This window comes from Mesoplodon bidens (genome assembly GCF_964165515.1).
Source record: "Mesoplodon bidens genome assembly, chromosome: 6".
NCBI lineage: Eukaryota > Metazoa > Chordata > Mammalia > Artiodactyla > Ziphiidae > Mesoplodon > Mesoplodon bidens.
In genome coordinates, this window is record NC_138162.1 from 78053433 (window position 1) to 78071042 (window position 17610).

General features: G+C 40.0%; 1 protein-coding gene across 2 annotated transcripts in view; it reads left to right on the forward strand.

Moving 5' to 3' along the window:
* TJP2 (tight junction protein 2) overlaps positions 1-17610 on the forward strand; it is a 134346-nt gene that overhangs the window by 17982 nt on the left and 98754 nt on the right. The window contains exon 2 of one of the 2 annotated variants that reach the window (XM_081238175.1): positions 9292-9412. The exons of the other annotated variant lie outside the window; for it this stretch is intronic. The gene's annotated coding sequence lies outside the window, so the exon portion shown is untranslated. The remainder of the gene's footprint in view (positions 1-9291; positions 9413-17610) is intronic. 2 annotated transcript variants of the gene reach the window in all.

Genomic DNA, 17610 nt, shown 5'->3' on the forward strand with positions numbered 1-17610 from the left:
GTTTGGGGCATTAGTTCATTTCCATTTTTATACTTCTAAAGCACAGGAACAGTTAGAATACCCCGTGAAGAAGGATGTCCACTGTTTTCCTCCCGCAGAAATAAGTAGAAATAATCAGTTCAAAGGGAAGGTCAGTCTTATCTGTGAATTTCTATATTCAATTTTGATTATTCAGAAAGAGAACTTGAGCATCCTGACTTAAAAGTTTTTTGGATCATGTATATTTAACAATTTTTAAAAAATAAATAACTGATTTTTAAATCAGATAGTTGTAGTCATAAAGAATTTCTAGAACTCTAGAAATTGGAATTAACCAAGTAAATGAATATTTCCGAAGATGTTGTAGAATTACAAAGAAAATAGCCTTATAATTACATATCTGGATGGAATGTTTTGGCTAGATTTATTTTCTTCTGGGTTATTGTCCTCAGGTGCTATTATGAGGGAGTTCATACAAAGATGACAGTTTTTAAAAATGAAGAAATAAATTAGAAAACTGAACAATCTTATTTGTGGAAGAAAAGCAAATTCTTCCTAATGACTTGCTAAAGCAGAACTTTTTTCCTAATGAAAGACCCAATTTTAATCTTGTATGATATTATCATAGATAAGAATCACTGTGTAAGAGTTATTTCGCTAAATGCATCAGAAATTCCTACAGAAAATGAAACTCTAATACATGCCGTTTATAGAGTATTGTCACTTTCATTGTAGGAAAACAGTTTCCAACGGATAACAAGTTAGCTTGATTTTTGTTGTTGGTAACTCAGACTTCATTTCTTGTTTGAGAGGGTTGTGTAGTAATTTTTATCACGCGTCATTAGAAATACAATTTGTTAGAACAAAGACTGTTGTGTAAGTATAATTACATCGTCCTGTATGATTAAATGAGGGCTGTATTGGAGCTTTTTTTGGCAGTGGCAGCTGTAGCCAACCAAGTTCAGCCTATAAAAGAATTCCTGTGACTAACTGGTACTAATTGTTTGTAGAACAACCAGTGGGAGTAATATCATGAATGATATGGAAATGGAATATTCCAAGATCAAATGGTTTGTCCGTTGTTTTCACCACTTACTGTGGTCAGATTATATTACGGTATCCATGGGAGATTCATTCCAGGACCCCCAAGGATACCAAAACCCAGAGATGCTCAAGTCCCTTATATAAAATGGCATAGTATTTGCTTACAACCTACACACATTCTCCTGTATACTTTAAATCATCTCTAAATTACTTATAATATTTAATATAGTATAAATGCTACATAAATAGCTGTAAATATAATGTAGATGCTATGTAACTAGTTGTGAGTACTGTGTAAATGCTATATAAATAGTTGCCAGAGCTAGGCAAACTCAAATTTTGCTTTTTGAAACTTTCTGGAATCCTCACCCCCAAGGTTGGTTTTACCTGTGGATAGTAATCCTCAAATGTGGAGGGCCGACTGTAATTATATAATCGGGCCAAGTGAAGCGGGGGCTTTTAGTCTGTTGCTGGTTTTGGAAGATAACTTGGTGTTCATCTGTTCAGGCCTCTAATGAAGAGGGAAATTGAGGCTTAGAGAGCAGTTGAAGTGTTAAGTTACCGACCTTGAAACTTCTTTTGCACACACCCCATCAGATTTTTACGCATACTCTATAATATATATGAGTATATTACTTTATAAATTATATACTTTTGGGACTTCGGGAACTAAGATCCTGCATACCTCGAGGCGCAGCCAGAAAAAAAAAAAAAAGATATACTTTTATGTAATTTAAAATATACAGTAAGTTCCCTACATATGAACCTTCACATTGTGAACTTTCAAAGATGCGAACGTGCATTCTCATGCCCAGTCACGTAAGTTTGTTCCCATGTCTAGCGTACATTGTCACGTGCAGCTTGCCCTCCGTCTCCTATTGCTGATGATCCCTCAGCTCTACCATCTCCCACCTCCTCTCCCTCCTCCAGTCAGTAACTCTTCTTGCCTGTTCACTTGATGCCAGCTCCTGTATGCCAGCTGTTGTACTGTACTACTGTACTTTTCAAGGTACTGTACTGTAAGATTAAAAATGTTTTCTTTATTTTTTGTGTTTGTTTGTTTTCTATGTATTAGTTGTGTGAAAAGTATTATAAACCTATTACAATACAGTACTATATAGCCGATTGTGTTAGTTGGGTACTTAGGCTAACTTTGTTTTACTTATGAAGAAATTGGACTTACAAATGTGCTCTTGGAACAGAACTCGTTCATATGTAGGGGACTTACTGTATTAGTTCCTAAAGTAAACATTACAAATATTTAATAACATAAATGCTTAAACTAAAATTTTAATAGACAAGAGACAAAAAAATAGATGGTTTAATATTTTCTTCCCACACCCCAAAGATTGTTGGTATATGCACCCTACTTTGGAGACCACTGATTTAGGTCCCTTAAATTAAAAAAAAAAAAAAGAAAAAAGAGACTTGCTGTTAAGGAAAGAGAGAGACTGTGGAAGAAGAGTTCAAGATTTGGGGGGATGTGGAAGGATTTGGGACACTTATTCACTGTGAATATCTAGGTTAGTCAGAAGTATTACAGGACGACTCTCCTTGATTTTACTTCCCTTCTGTATGTGAATTTGTTTAGACAAGGAGCAGTACAACGTGTATTGCAGTAAATAGAAAAGAAGAGAAAATAGCTTGAAGAAGTGGTCAGGGAGGCATATAAATCAGAACTGTTTCAGAGTGACAACAACTCAAGTAGAACTAATTTCACAAAAATCAATTTATTATCTTAATAAAAGTGTACCTAGGATCTCCTAGGATGACAGTTATCTTAGGCATAGCTGGATCGAGAAACTCAAATGATGTCATCACATTTCCCCTGGTACCGTTTTCTCAGCAACTAGTGGAGAGCCCTTTCCACCTGGTGGGGAACATGATTGCTAGCAGCCCTAACCTCCCATCAGCCCTGGTTACCAACTCCAGTGGAGAGAGGGCATTTCTCTCTGAATGTCTTATTTTCAGCCCAGGGAGGGCTGGTCTACCCAGGCTGGGTCATGTGGACTGTGACCCATTAGGTTGGCCATATGATGGACCATCCACCTTTACCCCATGAAAAGAGGGTAAGAAAAGTCCTTACAGCTGAGAGGAGACATTTATAAAAAAGGGAGAGGGGTTCGATTCTGAACATCTCCAAATAGTTATTATTTCCATGGTAGCAGAGCTCACCTCTGTTGGGTTTTAGAGGTATTTAAAAAGATATTTTAAAAAAACAGAATTGTTTCTCTATTAATTAATCTTTGCTTTGCAATTGACTCAAGCAAAAAGTTTATAGCATTTAGAAATGCATTGCCATAAATGACAACTGGAACTCCTTTTTCAGTGTCAAGCGCAGCCTTTTAGAGAAAGGTATTTATAGAAGGAGCAGATCTGCTTCTGATTTTATTTTACCCAGAGGCATGCAGGCTTTTTGGACCAATTATTATTTTATTACTAGACCTTGAGATAAATCACATCCTGTGCTGTTAGTACTTGAAGGATTAGTGGCCTCAAGGATTTATGTGTGGATTAATTGGGGATTGTACGTTAGATTGCCGTGTTTAAAACCACCGTCATCCTGCAAATCATTTTCATTAGTGCTTTATTCAAAATTCTCTAGCCTTATATAATACTGACGTTGCAGGGAAGTTTATTTATTTATTCGTGGTTTGGCCTTGGCCTCGCCCCCATGCCTTACCCCCTACAGTGGAGTGTAATAGCTCTGCCTAGGGGTACGCTGAGCATCTAAAAGCAGAGCAGCTTCTGGTATTGCAAAGATTACTTCATCTGCTTCAGCGGAACAGTGCCCAAAATTTACTTGACCTTGTACTGAAAGAGACAAGATGAGGTACAAGAAATATATGGCTATTCTGGAAGCAGCAGTTGGTATCACCCCACTTAACAAAAGAGAACTTCTACCTGAGAGCAGAAGACACGTGAACCTTTGGCAGCACCCCGGGTAAGCAGCGGAGACCAGAGATGCTTTGTGTGTTTCCGGGGCCTAGATGGAAGAAAGTGTCATCCCTGTCATAAGGGTAATAGATGTTGAGTTCTTCGTTGAGAGCTTGTTTCTTTCTTTGCTTTTCTTTTTGTGTAGCTAGCCTCCCGTTTATTTGTTAAGTTCTTATCAGCATTTTAAATAACATTGCTCCCCAAAGCAATTTATACATTTTATCTCGTTTATCATATTCATTTTCTAAGCACACTACCTTTTTATGGCTAAAGTTAAATTCCATTTCAAGTTCCATCTGAGCTCAGATTCCAAATTTGTGTCATCTCAGCAAATGAGAACTTGTTTCTTCCTGGCAGATATGGCCTTCCCAGACTGAATTAAAATAGTCAGTAATGAAATTCATGGAAATAATACTCTAAGAAAATTCCTGGTCTAGCAGTCAAGAAGATGAAGTAATGGGTGTGTCTAGAGCCCATTTTTACATTCAGAAATTTTAATTTCATGATTTTGAAATTTTTTTTCATGGTCTATAAACGTAGCAGTTCTTAAAGATGAAGTAAATTGTGCCTTATTTTTTTTTTTTCCTACAATGCAAGTATTTTTCTGACTGAAGTGTACATGCAGACTGTGTTTCAGGTAAACACTTCTCTTGAAACAGCAGTCTTTGCTTCACATCTCTTTCTACAGCCCCACTGATTTACCATGTTGAAGAAACGTTTCTGAATGGTTAAGAGGCCTCAATCCTGACTTTATTCTCTGAAGTCCTTCATCTGTGTCTTTTATATGTTGAGAAGTTTAACTGAAGGTGTCTGTATGGTACACAGTATTTTTAAAGACCAAATTCAATTTTTAAACTGAACAAGCCACACGTTGGCACTCAGGGACCAACTTGAGGTATCTGTATAGCTAATGATATTTCTTTTTAAAAAATAGAAAGTCACTAGCTCCTTTTATCATATGAACAACAGATATTCAGAAAAATAAGGAGGGAAAAAATCATCCATAGTCCCATCTTCCTGAAAGGATTACTATAATCATTTAGGTCAGTAGTTCTCAAGGGAGGGGGTGCAGTGGCAGGAATTGTCCCCTAAAAGATATCTGGCAATGTCTGGTCACACTTCTGGTTGTTCCAGCCCTTGGGGGTTGGGTGTGGGATTGGTATCTAGTGGGTAGAGGCCAGGGATGCTGCCCAACATCCTACAATGGACAGGACAGCCCCCGCCCCCCACAATAAAGAATTATCCAGTAAAAAATGTCCATGCTACTGCTGTTGAGACACTTGATTTAGGAAGATTCTCTTCGAATCTAAAAGGTAGTTTTTATTGGAAATAAATTAGGTATTTCTTTGGGAAGTTTCAGAGATGCTTTAGAATGGAATCCTGAGGCAGCATGATGATGACAAGGATGACTTTGCTGTTGTCTTGAAAGTCAAAGGAAGTGAGTGTATGTGTAGAGGGTGCAAGAGGTATAGAGTGACCCTAGGAGAGACATTGTGGGTCAGTGTTTAGTGATGACTATGGAAAACATGTTGTAATGACCAAAATGTGATTCCTCAAGTAGCCCCTAGAGATTGGGCATACCTTAGCCCGGCCCTTCGTCCCAGAATGACAGAAATTTAGAGCTGGGAGGACCTGTTGTAAGGGATGGCAAACAAGTTTCATAAGTCAGGCCAAAGCCTGCTGATGGGTGGACGACTTAGAGGGTCAAGTCAGGGAGGATCCCCAGGCCAAGTATGGAATATTGTGAATAATGAGGGATGTTTGTTCTGGACATATAATTTGGAGAATTGGGAAGCTGCAATACACATGGCTTATATCTTTACCATTCCTTAATTCTAATTTGGTCTTCGAATTTTACACATGTGAAACAGCCTCATTTGAGTCATCATGATCAAGGGCTTGGCCCACAGACAGCAGCTGGATGTTCTTAGTTTCTGGCTCAGGACCATTCAATAAGGGATTAACCCTAAACAAACACACATGATTCAGATGTGTAAGTTGATTGCCACATTCTTTATTTCTTTTTGGAGATAACCTTTTCCAGCCATCAGGATGAGTAAGTACCCTAGCTAGGTAGAACCGCCTCTGGTTCTCCTCAATTCCCAAGTCTAGCCAAACAGAAGTCAAATTATTCATTCCAAAGTGACCCTTAATAAGAGAAGTTGAGTGTTCCTTTTTTTTCTTTTTCTTAAGAGAACATTCCTTTAAGCCTGATGAAATAGCACTGCATCACAGGTCAAGATCTTCCTTATATCTGTAAAACTTTGAGTTCCTTGAATATACATGGACAAAACAGTATTTTGCTGATCCTCATTTTTTGTTTGCTGACTCTCTTATCACCTCACACAGCCTTCCTGTGGACATATAAATATCCCTTGCTGACCTTGTAGTAAACTCTCCTTTCCTGGTATCCTAGGACGGATTATCTCCTACTGATTAATTTACTTAATGAGTTCTAAATCCTTCAGAGGCACCTGGATATCTTATTTCTCACCCTTTAATGTGCATATGGGTCACTCTGTTAAATGCAGGTTCTGATTCTGCAGATGTGTTGGGGCCTGAGAGTCTGCATTTTAATATGCTTCCAGGTGATACTGTCAGTTCAGGTGATGCCCACCCAGTGGATGGTCCAGATGATGCTGATGCTTCAGTCATGAACCACACTTGGAGGAACAAGCATCTAGAGAGGCACTTTCCATGATATCCTACTTGTTCTCTCTTGACCTCAGAGTTCTCTGATCTTCCTGAAAACTTTCTGTCCCAATACCTTCCCTCCCTGCTGCTGTTAGACATCTCAGTGGTAAGAAGGTAGGTGGTTGGCTGTGCTTCTACAGAGGGAAATCTGCCCACCAGCATTCATACTGGAGATTTCTATTGAGCTGGTTGACTGAATAGTGGGGCCAGTATTTCTTCCAAGAATTCTATCCCTTTCATTCTTTTCAAGAAATATTCCAGGGCTTCCCTGCTGGCGCACTGGTTGAGAGTCCGCCTGCCGATGCAGGGGACACAGGTTCGTGCCCTGGTCCAGGAAGATCCCACATGCCGTGGAGCGGCTAGGCCTGTGAGCCATGGCCGCTGAGCCTGCGCGTCCGGAACCTGTGCTCCGCAACGGGAGAGACCACAGCAGTGAGAGGCCCATGTACCACAAAAAAAAAAAAAAAAGAAAAGAAAAGAAATATTCCAATTGCTGCAACTTACATATAATACTGCATAGTCTTTAAGAGCAGCTCCTTTTGTGTTTTAAAACATAATTGGAAGTCAGGTAATGATTGAGTTTTCAAAACCTCAAGGAATTCTTTCACCACCAACCCCCTCCTCCTTTTAGTACTTTGTCTTGCTGTCTGCAAACAGGCCTGTGCTGGGGCTTCTACTCTGCAAAATGTAATCACATGATAGGCCAAAACTGGCTGAACCAACCAATTGACTGTATATTGCAAGTTTATTGAAGCACAGATTGGATGTCTTACACATGTGTATATTGATCCTAATGCCCTGCAAATGACAGGTGCACAACAAATCTTTTGCCAGTGCTTACTTGGTTTTAGCATAGACACAAATGAAAAAAAAAAATTTTTTTTTTTTAAGAATTGACATCCATTTACAGAAATACTGAGCCACTTATGGATTTCCCTTTTAACGTTTTGTAAAGTTTTCCAGCACTAACTCATGTTACCTGACAAAAAATTTGCATATTGAACACCAAGAGTATTATTTAGTTTTTTATTCCAAGCTTATTGACAAGGTAGCCCTAGTCAATAATAGTGTATTTCAGAAATGGCTGATTGTTATTGGTGGTTCTGGTACATGTCAAAAACCTCAGGCAATATCATAAAAGAAAGTTAAAATCATGATGTTATCAAAATTCAGAAAACTGATTTAATTCAAAAGCAAGCCATTTCAATAAAAGAAGCAAACTCTCTTTGGAACTGACACCTGTAGGAAAATTTCATATTAAGGCCAAAAGCATAACCAAGCCCACCTTGATCTGCTGGGCATTTATTTATCGTGGGAAGTAATAATAGAAACCATATATGGACTGGGCTGTAATCCTGTTGCTTGCTTTGTAGGTTATCCAGATGGCTCTGCTTTAGCCTGTGCCCACATTTCCTGCTGATCCTTGGAGAAGGGAAATGTGTCCCCTGCCTGTACAAATAGAATGGACACTATCTCTTATTTCTGTTTCATTGTGTAGGGAGTGTTTTGCACAGATGCCACAATATCACTTTGTCTAGCAAACAGAAGAGTATGTCCAGAACTGGTGAGAAGTCACATTCCTCCTCCCACTGTTAGCGCTCTCTGCGATGCCCCATGTGAGGCTGCCGGGGCCCAGGCCCAGCCCAGAAATGAACTTGCCCCCTTGTGCTGTGTGAAAGGCACATGCAGGATTCATAAAAATGTCCAGAAAGGGTTTTCTTGGGTTTCCCTGGGATGAGGGGTAAAAAGAAAAAAAGTATTTGCCATCTTTTCTGATTCGGGGCAACCCACACACAAATATATAGAAACGAGCCAGTATTGTAATTATCTTTTAGTTGAAAATGTTTTTTCTATTGTATATTTTAAAATGGTAAATTTTATATTAAGTGTATTTTACCACAATTTGAAAAAGTTTTCTCTAGATGTTTTCTCACCTGCTGAGTACTTTTTTTTTTAACCTGAAAAGTGAATTCTTATAAGAGCTTGATCCTCAGGATGGTCCTCAGGTGGATTGATGGTGCCAAATTTCACATGATTACTCATTTTTTTCCATTTTTTGAAGACTAGAAACATTAGGGGCAGCAGTTTCACTCAGAGATATATTTCCAAGAGAAATGAAAACTAGGTCCATATACACATTTGTGCATAATAGCTAAAAAGTAGAAACAACGAACCAAATGTCCAACAGCTGTAAAGTAGATAAGTATGATATAGCCATACAGTGGAGTGAAGCTCTGACACAGGCTACAATGCAGATGCAACTTGGAAACATTACGCTAAGTGAAAGAAGCTGGTCACAAAAGGTCACGTATTGTATGAGTTCATTTGTGTGGAATCTCCAGAAGGGGTAACTATATAGAAACCCAAATTAGATTGGTGGTCGTCTAGGGCTAGGGTGGGGGAGGGGAGGGAATTGGAGGATTAGGGAGTGATATCTAAGGGGTCCTGGGTTTCTTTCTTGAACTAATGAAAATATTCTAACATGGATTGTGGTTATGGTTGCACAAGTCTGGGAATATATTAAAAGCCATACTATAAATGGGTAAATTGTACAGAATGTGAACTTCAGTGCATTTCGAAGATCTTGCCAAGCTGGGAATGACTGTGCTGGATTTTTAACAACACTGTCTTTTTCAGGGTGCGAAGTACCACATTATTATCATCTCCCTGTGAGTGGGATTGGTACCCCAGCTGCACCTCCTGGCACAAGTGCTCCAGGAAACACAGACTAGTGCCGGTTGACAGCCTGCTTTACCAGGTACTTGCTTTTTTGTCTCTCATCAGCCTAGTTACTGGCTTTCCTCCACCAAAAGTGTGATGTAAATTATGTCACATCCTGGAAGTCAAGGCCACCATTTTCGATGTTGCTGATAGTGAAACTGTTTAATATCCAGGAAAATTTAATTGTAATGGCCTATTTCCCAAAGAACAGGAAGATCTTACCCGCATTTATGATCTGAATCGATAGGTAATTTTGGGCGAATGCCAACTGAGGTGCTTCCTGCTAAAGCATGTAAGTCCAACCCCCGTAGTTCAGAATAAATGCCTAGCAAGGTATTTTGATGTCTAGGGTTATAGGTCATTTTGGTAGGTCACGTTTGTTCTATTAGCTTTGAGGTAGCAGAATTATATAACAGTGGTAAGCACTTTGCTGAAAATAAAAAAGACATCAGTCACACTGGCTTCTAAAGATTAATTATGTACAGGCTTTTGGCAAAATAGGTGAGTATCACCTATTTACTGATTCAATTTTAAGTACGAATTAAGTGGGATTTACAATGTATTAAATTTTAGTTTGACAGATGCTGGGATGTATTTGTTCTTAGTTACACTTTAACCACTGATGATAGGCCTGACCATGGACGGCTGGAATGGGGTTAGGATTTTTTCCGTGTGCTTGTTTCATAATTCCTGTCTGTTTAAGCTCGAGGATCCTGCTGGGGTGGATTCCAACTGCATGACAGCATTGGAGTTTAGTGGAGTGTGAATAGCAGATAGCTGTTCAAATCCTAGGGTTCCTGCCTGCCGACTCTGTGATCTTGGGCACATCTTAATGTCTGAGAGCCCCAGATCTGTAAAAAGGGAGTGTTAGGGAATTCCCTAGTGGTCCAGTGGGTAGGATGCTGTGCTTTCACTGCTGAGGGCATGGGTTCAATCCCTGGTCAGGGAACTAAGATCCCCCAAGCCATGCAGAGCAGCCAAAAAAAAAAGGGAGTGTTAACATGAAGCTGAATGAGTTAACATATAGCAAGCACTGGGCACAAACCAAGGCCTTAACTGAGGCCTTTCTTGGAGTCTAGTTGTCCAAATGGGGACACTTGCGTGGGGAAGTCCTTAGTGTCCACTGAACTGACAGGGCTGGGAGTGGATTTTGTTTACTGAGATGTTCTCTATGGAGCTCGTAAAGGTTCCAAACATAAGACAGATGCTTGCCCAGACCCTGGAAGTGGTTTTCCTGAAAGTAGATTTCTAGGTAGGATCTGTTGCTTTAGTCAAATGACTTAGAGGGGCTGCATGGAGTATGGCAAAGGAGGGGTTGGGGCCGACATTGTCTTTGGAGGGAAGGATCTTTCTGACTCAAGCAAGCCCTTTCTGATAAATATCTCTCTGGTCAGATTCCCTACACTAGTGACCACATTCCCTTCAATGTCAGTTTGGTTTCCCAAGTCAGTCTTACTCCAAAGCTCTTTCATGTGTAAACACTGAAGCTTGGGTTTCTGGGTAAATTAGCCTCAGGTGAGCTTGGGTGGTGAGGTTTTCCCCCACATGGCTGTAGTTTCAAATCCAGCAAACATTTATTAAGAGCCTTTTATTTGCCAGGCACTGGGCAAGGTGTTTTCACCCATCTTGTTTATCCTCAGAACATTCCTGAGGAGATATTGCCAGCTCCCTTTTGCAAATAAGGAAACTGAGATTCAAAGATTTTAAATGGTTTCCCCAAGATTGTATAGCCTCTGATTCCTAAGTTCAGTGAGATTCCTATAGTAGCAGCTGTTTTCTATACTAACTTTACAGAGCTTGAAGACTTAACTCCTAAACTAGGATAGTAACAGGTTTTTTCTCAAGGGCCAGTTCTGATCAATTGGTAGTGGCTGCCTGGAGCTAAGGATTCCTAGGTGCCATCCCCGTTTGTTGAGTACGAATGTTGTGATCCATAAGCAATGTCTGGTGTGGGGGGAGGAGGGTCCCTGTAGAGCACACTCTTGACCTGAGGTTTCTGATCATCAGCTTCTACCTGCAGCTGTCCTCCTTTACAATCTTGGAGTCTCTGGAGAGCACTATTTGCCTGGCACTTGTTTGTTGCTACTTGGTGTTCACTCTTCTGATGTGGCAAAATCACCTTTGCCTCTGTGCTCTCAGGAAGGATGCTAGGAGTCTGGGCAGAGACTCACTTCCTAGATATGGATTCTCACTGTTAGGTAATTTAGATACTTTAGAGTTATTACCAGCTCGTCCCATAATATGGGCATAGAAAAGTGAGTTGAAGGTGAAAATTAAAAACTTCTGTGCCCCTGGGAGCCCCTCTGCAGTGCCCTCTCCCCTGGGGGGTCCTCATCAGTAGGGATACCTGGGGAGCTCACACCAGCAGCCCAAGCTCTTCATATGGAATTGGAGACACTCATCACAGTAGCTCTCAAACTTTTGACTGCATCAAAATCACCTGGAGGGCTTGTTAAACCACAGATTCCTGGGTCCCACCCCCGAGAGTTGCAGCTTCAGTCAGTCTGGGGTGAGGCCCAGGAATTTGCATTTCTAACAAGTTCCCATTCAGGCTCATACTTCTGGTTTCCCAACCATGCTTTGAGAACCACTAACTTGGACAGTATTTTTTTTTTTAAATTAATTTTATGGCTGCATTGGGTCTTCATTGCTGCGCACGGGCTTTCTCTAGTTGCGGCAAGTGGGAGCTACTCTTCGTTGCAGTGCACAGGCTTCTCAGTGTGGTGGCTTCTCTTGCTACGGAGCTCAGGTTCTAGGCATGTGGGCTTCAGTAGTTGTGGCTCGCGGGCTCTAGAGCACAGGCTCAGTAGTTGTGGTGCATGGGCTCCACGGCATGTGGGATCTTCCCAGACCAGGGATCGAACCCGTGTCCCCTGCAGAGATCGAACCCAGGTCCCCTGCCTTGGCAGGTGGATTCTTAACCACTGCGCCACCAGGGAAGTCCCTGGACAGTACTTTTAACAGTTGTTGTAGAGCATGGGTTTGTTTATAGGTGGTGTGTGGCCAGTTTCCCTACCTGGGGTGAAGGGATTCTTTCCGCAAACATTTAATGAGCACCTCACACAGCACTGCCTGAGGGAAATTTAGAGGAATGTAAAGGCTTGTGGGGCATCTGGGAGTCTAATTTGGGATCAGTAATTACATTGCTGTGTGAAAAGGGCTACTCTCACCCTGTACTGTAAGCAGAAGGCCTGAGGCAGTGATTATGTGACAGGAGGCCTTCTGGGGGGAGGTGATATTCAAGAGGAACCTGAGGAGGGAAAGTTGTTGGCCAGGTATGAAAAGAGGGGAAAAGAAACGCGGGGAGCAAGACTGCATCAGAGGCCTGGAGATGCTGCACTGAGTGAGAAGAAAAGTTGTTTGTGGTGAGGATTCCATTGTAATTCTGATAGGAAGTGAAGTGTCAACCTACAGTAATAAAGAGGAAAGCTTTTTGTTTATTTGGGTGCTTATTACAGTGTACTTGGTACTGCACTGAGTGTTTTACCTGCATTGTTTTCATTTAATTCTCATACCTACCCTATGAGGTGTAGGTCCAACTGTAATCTTGATTTGTATTAGTTTCCTAGGACTGCAGTAAAAAAAAAAAATATCGCAGACTGGGTGGTATAAACAACAGAAATGTATTGTCTCGCAGTTTTGGAGGCTAGAGGCCTGAAATCAAGTTGTTGGCAGGGTTGGTTCCTTCTGAGAGTTATGAGGGAAGGATCTGTTCCAGGCCTCTCTCCTTAGCTTGTCTGAGGTCGTCTTCCCTCTATATGTGTCTGTCTCTGTGTCCACATTTAACCTTTTTATAAGGATACCAGTCATACTCGATTAGGGCCCAACCTAAAGACCTCACTTCAACTTGATTACCTCTGTAAAGACCCTATCTCCAAATAATATCATATTCTGAGGTAATGAGGGCTAGAACTTCAACATGTGAATTTGAGGAAACACGAAACAACTCATTACACCATTTTACAGATGCAGAAACGGAAGCTTAGAGGGTTTAGATAAGCTGACCAAATCACACAACCATTGGGTCCAACCGTGTAAACTTGCCATTTTTATAGCTCAGAAACAGTTGAATAGGGGCAATGTCATACTTTAAACCTAAGAAGTAGCAGAACTGGGGCTTGTTGAAACCAGGTCTGATTCACCTTGTGCTCTTTCACCCAGTGCTTCAATTTGTTTACTAGCTTTTCCTTTTTTTCTGCTGTTTCCTCATGGTTCACGGGGAAAAGCAGTGGTATGGAGATCAGGATACCAAAGCGCTAGCCTGTTTGTTTCTGGTTCTTGAGTTTCTGGATGAGATACTCTTATATTTCAGTTTTCTGTACCGCCTGTTTAAGGAGAGTGGTCAGAAATTATTAGAGTATGTGAAATTAAAAATTCATTGCTAGTAAAATGTTAAATACCTATAAATATACAGGTTATCTGAGTATAGATGTTCTATTCTTTTTTTTTGAAGAAGGGAATTACACCCCACCTTTTTTTTTTTTAACATCTTTCTTGGAGTAAAATTGCTTTACAATGGTGTGTTAGTTTCTGCTGTATAACAAAGTGAATCAGCTATACATAAACATATATCCCCATATCTCCTCCCTCTTGCGTCTCCCTCCCACCTTCCCTATCCCACCCCTCTAGGTGGTCAAAAAGCACCGAGCTGATCTCCCTGTGCTATGTGGCTGCTTCCCACTAGCTATCTATTTTACATTTGGTGGTGTATATATGTGCATGCCACTTTCTCACTTCATCCCAGCTTACCCTTCCCCCTCCCCGTGTCCTCAAATCCATTCTCTACGTCTGCGTCTTTATTCCTGTGCCGCTCCTAGGTTCATTAGAACCACTTCTTTTTTTTTTAGATTCCATATGTTTGTTAGCATGTGGTATTTGTTTTTCTCTTTCTGACTTACTTCACTCTGTATGACAGTCCCTAGGTCCATCCACCTCACTACAAATAACTCAATTTCGTTTCTTTTTATGGCTGAGTAATATTCCGTTGTATATATGTGCCACATCTTCTTTATCCATTCATCTGTCGATAGACACTTAGGTTGCTTCCATGGCCTGGCTATTCTAAATAGAGCTGCAATGAACATTGTGGTACATGACTCTTTTTGAATTATGGTTTTCTCAGGGTATATGCCCAGTAGTGGGATTGCTGGGTCGTATGGTAGTTCTATTTTTAGTTTTTTAAATAACCTCCATACTGTTCTCCATAGTGGCTGTATCAATTTACATTCCCACCAATAGTGCAAGAGGGTTCCCTTTTCTCCACACCTTCTCCAGCATTTATTATTTGTAGATTTTTTGATGATGGCCATTCTGACCACAGTGACGTGATACCTCACTGTAGTTTTGATTTGCATTTCTCTAATGATTAGTGATGTTGAACATCCTTTCATTTGTTTGTTGGCAATCTGTATATCTTCTTTGGAGAAATGTCTATTAGGTCTTCTGCCCATTTTTGGATTGGGTTGTTTTTTTTTTTATATTGAGCTGCATGAGCTGCCTATATATTTTGGAGATTAATCCTTTGTCAGTTGCTTAGTTTGCAAATATTTTCTCCCATTCTGAGGGTTGTCTTTTCGTCTTGTTTATGGTTTCCTTTGCTGTGCAAAAGCTTTTAAGCTTCATTAGGTCCCATTTGTTTACTTTTGTTTTTATTTCCACTACTCTAGGAGGTGGGTCAAAAGGATCTTGCTGTGATTTATGTCATAGAGTGTTCTGTCTTTGTTTTCCTCTAAGAGTTTTATAGTGTCTGGCCTTACATTTTGAGTTTATTTTTGTGTATGGTGTTAAGGAGTGTTCTAATTTCATTCTTTTACATGTAGCTGTCCAGTTTTCCCAGCACCACTTATTGAAGAGGCTGTCTTTTCTCCATTGTATATTCTTGCCTCCTTTATTAAAGATAAGGTGACCATATGTGTGTGAGTTTATCTCTGGGCTTTCTATCCTGTTCCATTGATCTATATATCTGTTTTTGTGCCAGTACCATACTGTCTTGATTACTGTAGCTTTGTAGTAGAGTCTGAAGTCAGGGAACACGATCCCTCCAGCTCTGTTTTTCTTTCTCAAGATTGCTTTGGCTATTCAGGGTCTTTTGTGTTTCCATACAAATTGTGAACTTTTCTGTTCTAGTTCTGTGAAAAATGCCATTGGTAGTTTGATAGGGATTGAATTGAATCTGTAGATTGCTTTGGGTAGTGTATAGTCGTTTTCACAGTGTTGATTCTTCCAATCCAAGAACATGGTATATCTCTCCATCTGTTTGTGTCATCTCCGATTTCTTTCAACAGTATCTTATAGTTTTCCGCATACAGGTCTTTTGTCTCCTAAGGTAGGTTTATTCCTAGGTATTTTATTCTTTTTGTTGCAATGGTAAATGGGAGTGTTTCCTTAATTTCTCTTTCAGATTTTTCATCATTAGTGTATAGGAATGCAAGAGATTTCTGTGCATTAATTTTGTATGCTGCTACTTTACCAAATCCATTGATTAGCTCTAGTAGTTTTCTGGTGGCATCTTTAGGATTCTCTATGTATAGTATCATGTCATCTGCAAACAGTGACAGCTTTACTTCTTCTTTTCCAATTTGGATTCCTTTTATTTCTTTTTCTTCACTGATTGCTGTGCCTAAAACTTCCAAAACTATGTTGAATAATAGTGGTGAGAGTGGACAACCTTGTCTTATTCCTGATCTTAGTGGAAATGGTTTCCGTTTTTCACCATTGAGGACAATGTTGGCTGTGGGTTTGTCATATATGGCCTTTATTATGTTGAGGTAAGTTCCCTTTATGCCTACTTTCTGGAGAGTTTTTTTTTTTCTTTTTTTTTTTTTGGCGGTACATGGGCCTCTCATTGCTGTGGCCTCTCCCGTTGCGGAGCACGGGCTCCAGACGCGCAGGTTCAGCGGCCATGGCTCACAGGCCCAGCCGCTCCGTGGCATGTGGGATCCTCCCGGACCGGGGCATGAACCCGTGTCCCCTGCATCGGCAGGCGGACTCTCAACCACTGCACCACCAGGGAAGCCCTGGAGAGTTTTTATCATAAATTTGTCAAAAGCTTTTTCTGCATGTATTGAGTTGATCATATGGTTTTTCTTCTTCAATTTGTTAATATGGTTTATCACACTGATTGATTTGCGTATATTGAAGAATCCTTGCATTCCTGGGATAAACCCCACTTGATCATGGTGTATGATCCTTTTAATGTGCTATTGGATTTTTCTTGTTAATCTTTTGTTGAGGATTTTTGCATCTATGTTCATCAGTGATATTGGCCTGTAGTTTTCTTTCTTTGTGACATCTTAGTCTGGTTTTGGTATCAGGGTGATGGTGGCCTCATAGAATAAGTTTGGGAGTGTTCCTCCCTCTGCTATATTTTGGGAGAGTTTGAGAAGGATAGGTGTTAGCTCTTCTCTAAATGTTTGATAGAATTCGCTTGTGAAGCCATCTGGTCCTGGGCTTTTTTTTGTTGGAAGAATTTTAATCACAGTTTCAACTTCAGTGTTTGTGATTGGTCTCTTTATATTTTCTATTTCTTCCTGGTTCAGTCTCTGGAGGTTGTGCTTTTCTAATAATTTGTCCATTTCTTCCAGGGTGTCCATTTTATTGTCCTATAGTTGCTTGTAGTAATCTCTCATGATCCTTTGTATTTCTGCAGTGGCAGTTGTTACTTCTCCTTTTTCATTTCTAATTCTATTGAGTCTTCTCCCTTTTTTTCTTGATGATTCTGGCTAGTGGTTTATCAATTTTGTTTATCTTCTCAAAGAACCAGCTTTTAGTTTTATTGATCTTAGCTATTGTTTCCTTCATTTCTTTTTCATTTATTTCTGATCTGATCTTTATGATTTCTTTCCTCTGCTAACTTTGGGGTTTTTTTGTGTTCTTCTTTCTCTAATTGCTTTAGGTGTAAGGTTATGTTGTTTATTTGTGATGTTTGTTTCTTAAGGTAGGATTGTATTGCTATAAAATTCCCTCTTAGAACTGCTTTTGCTGCATCCTATAGCTTCTGGTTGTCGTGTTTTCATTGTCATTTGTTTCTAAGTATTTTTTGATCTCCTCTTATATTTCTTCAGTGATCTCTTGGTTATTTAGTATTGTATTGTTTAGCCTCCATGTGTTTTTATTTTTCACAGATTTTTTCCCGTAATTGATATCTAGTCTGATAGTATTTCAGTCAGAAAAGATATTTGATATGATTTCAATTTTCTTAAATTTACCAAGGCTTGATTTGTGACCCAAGATATG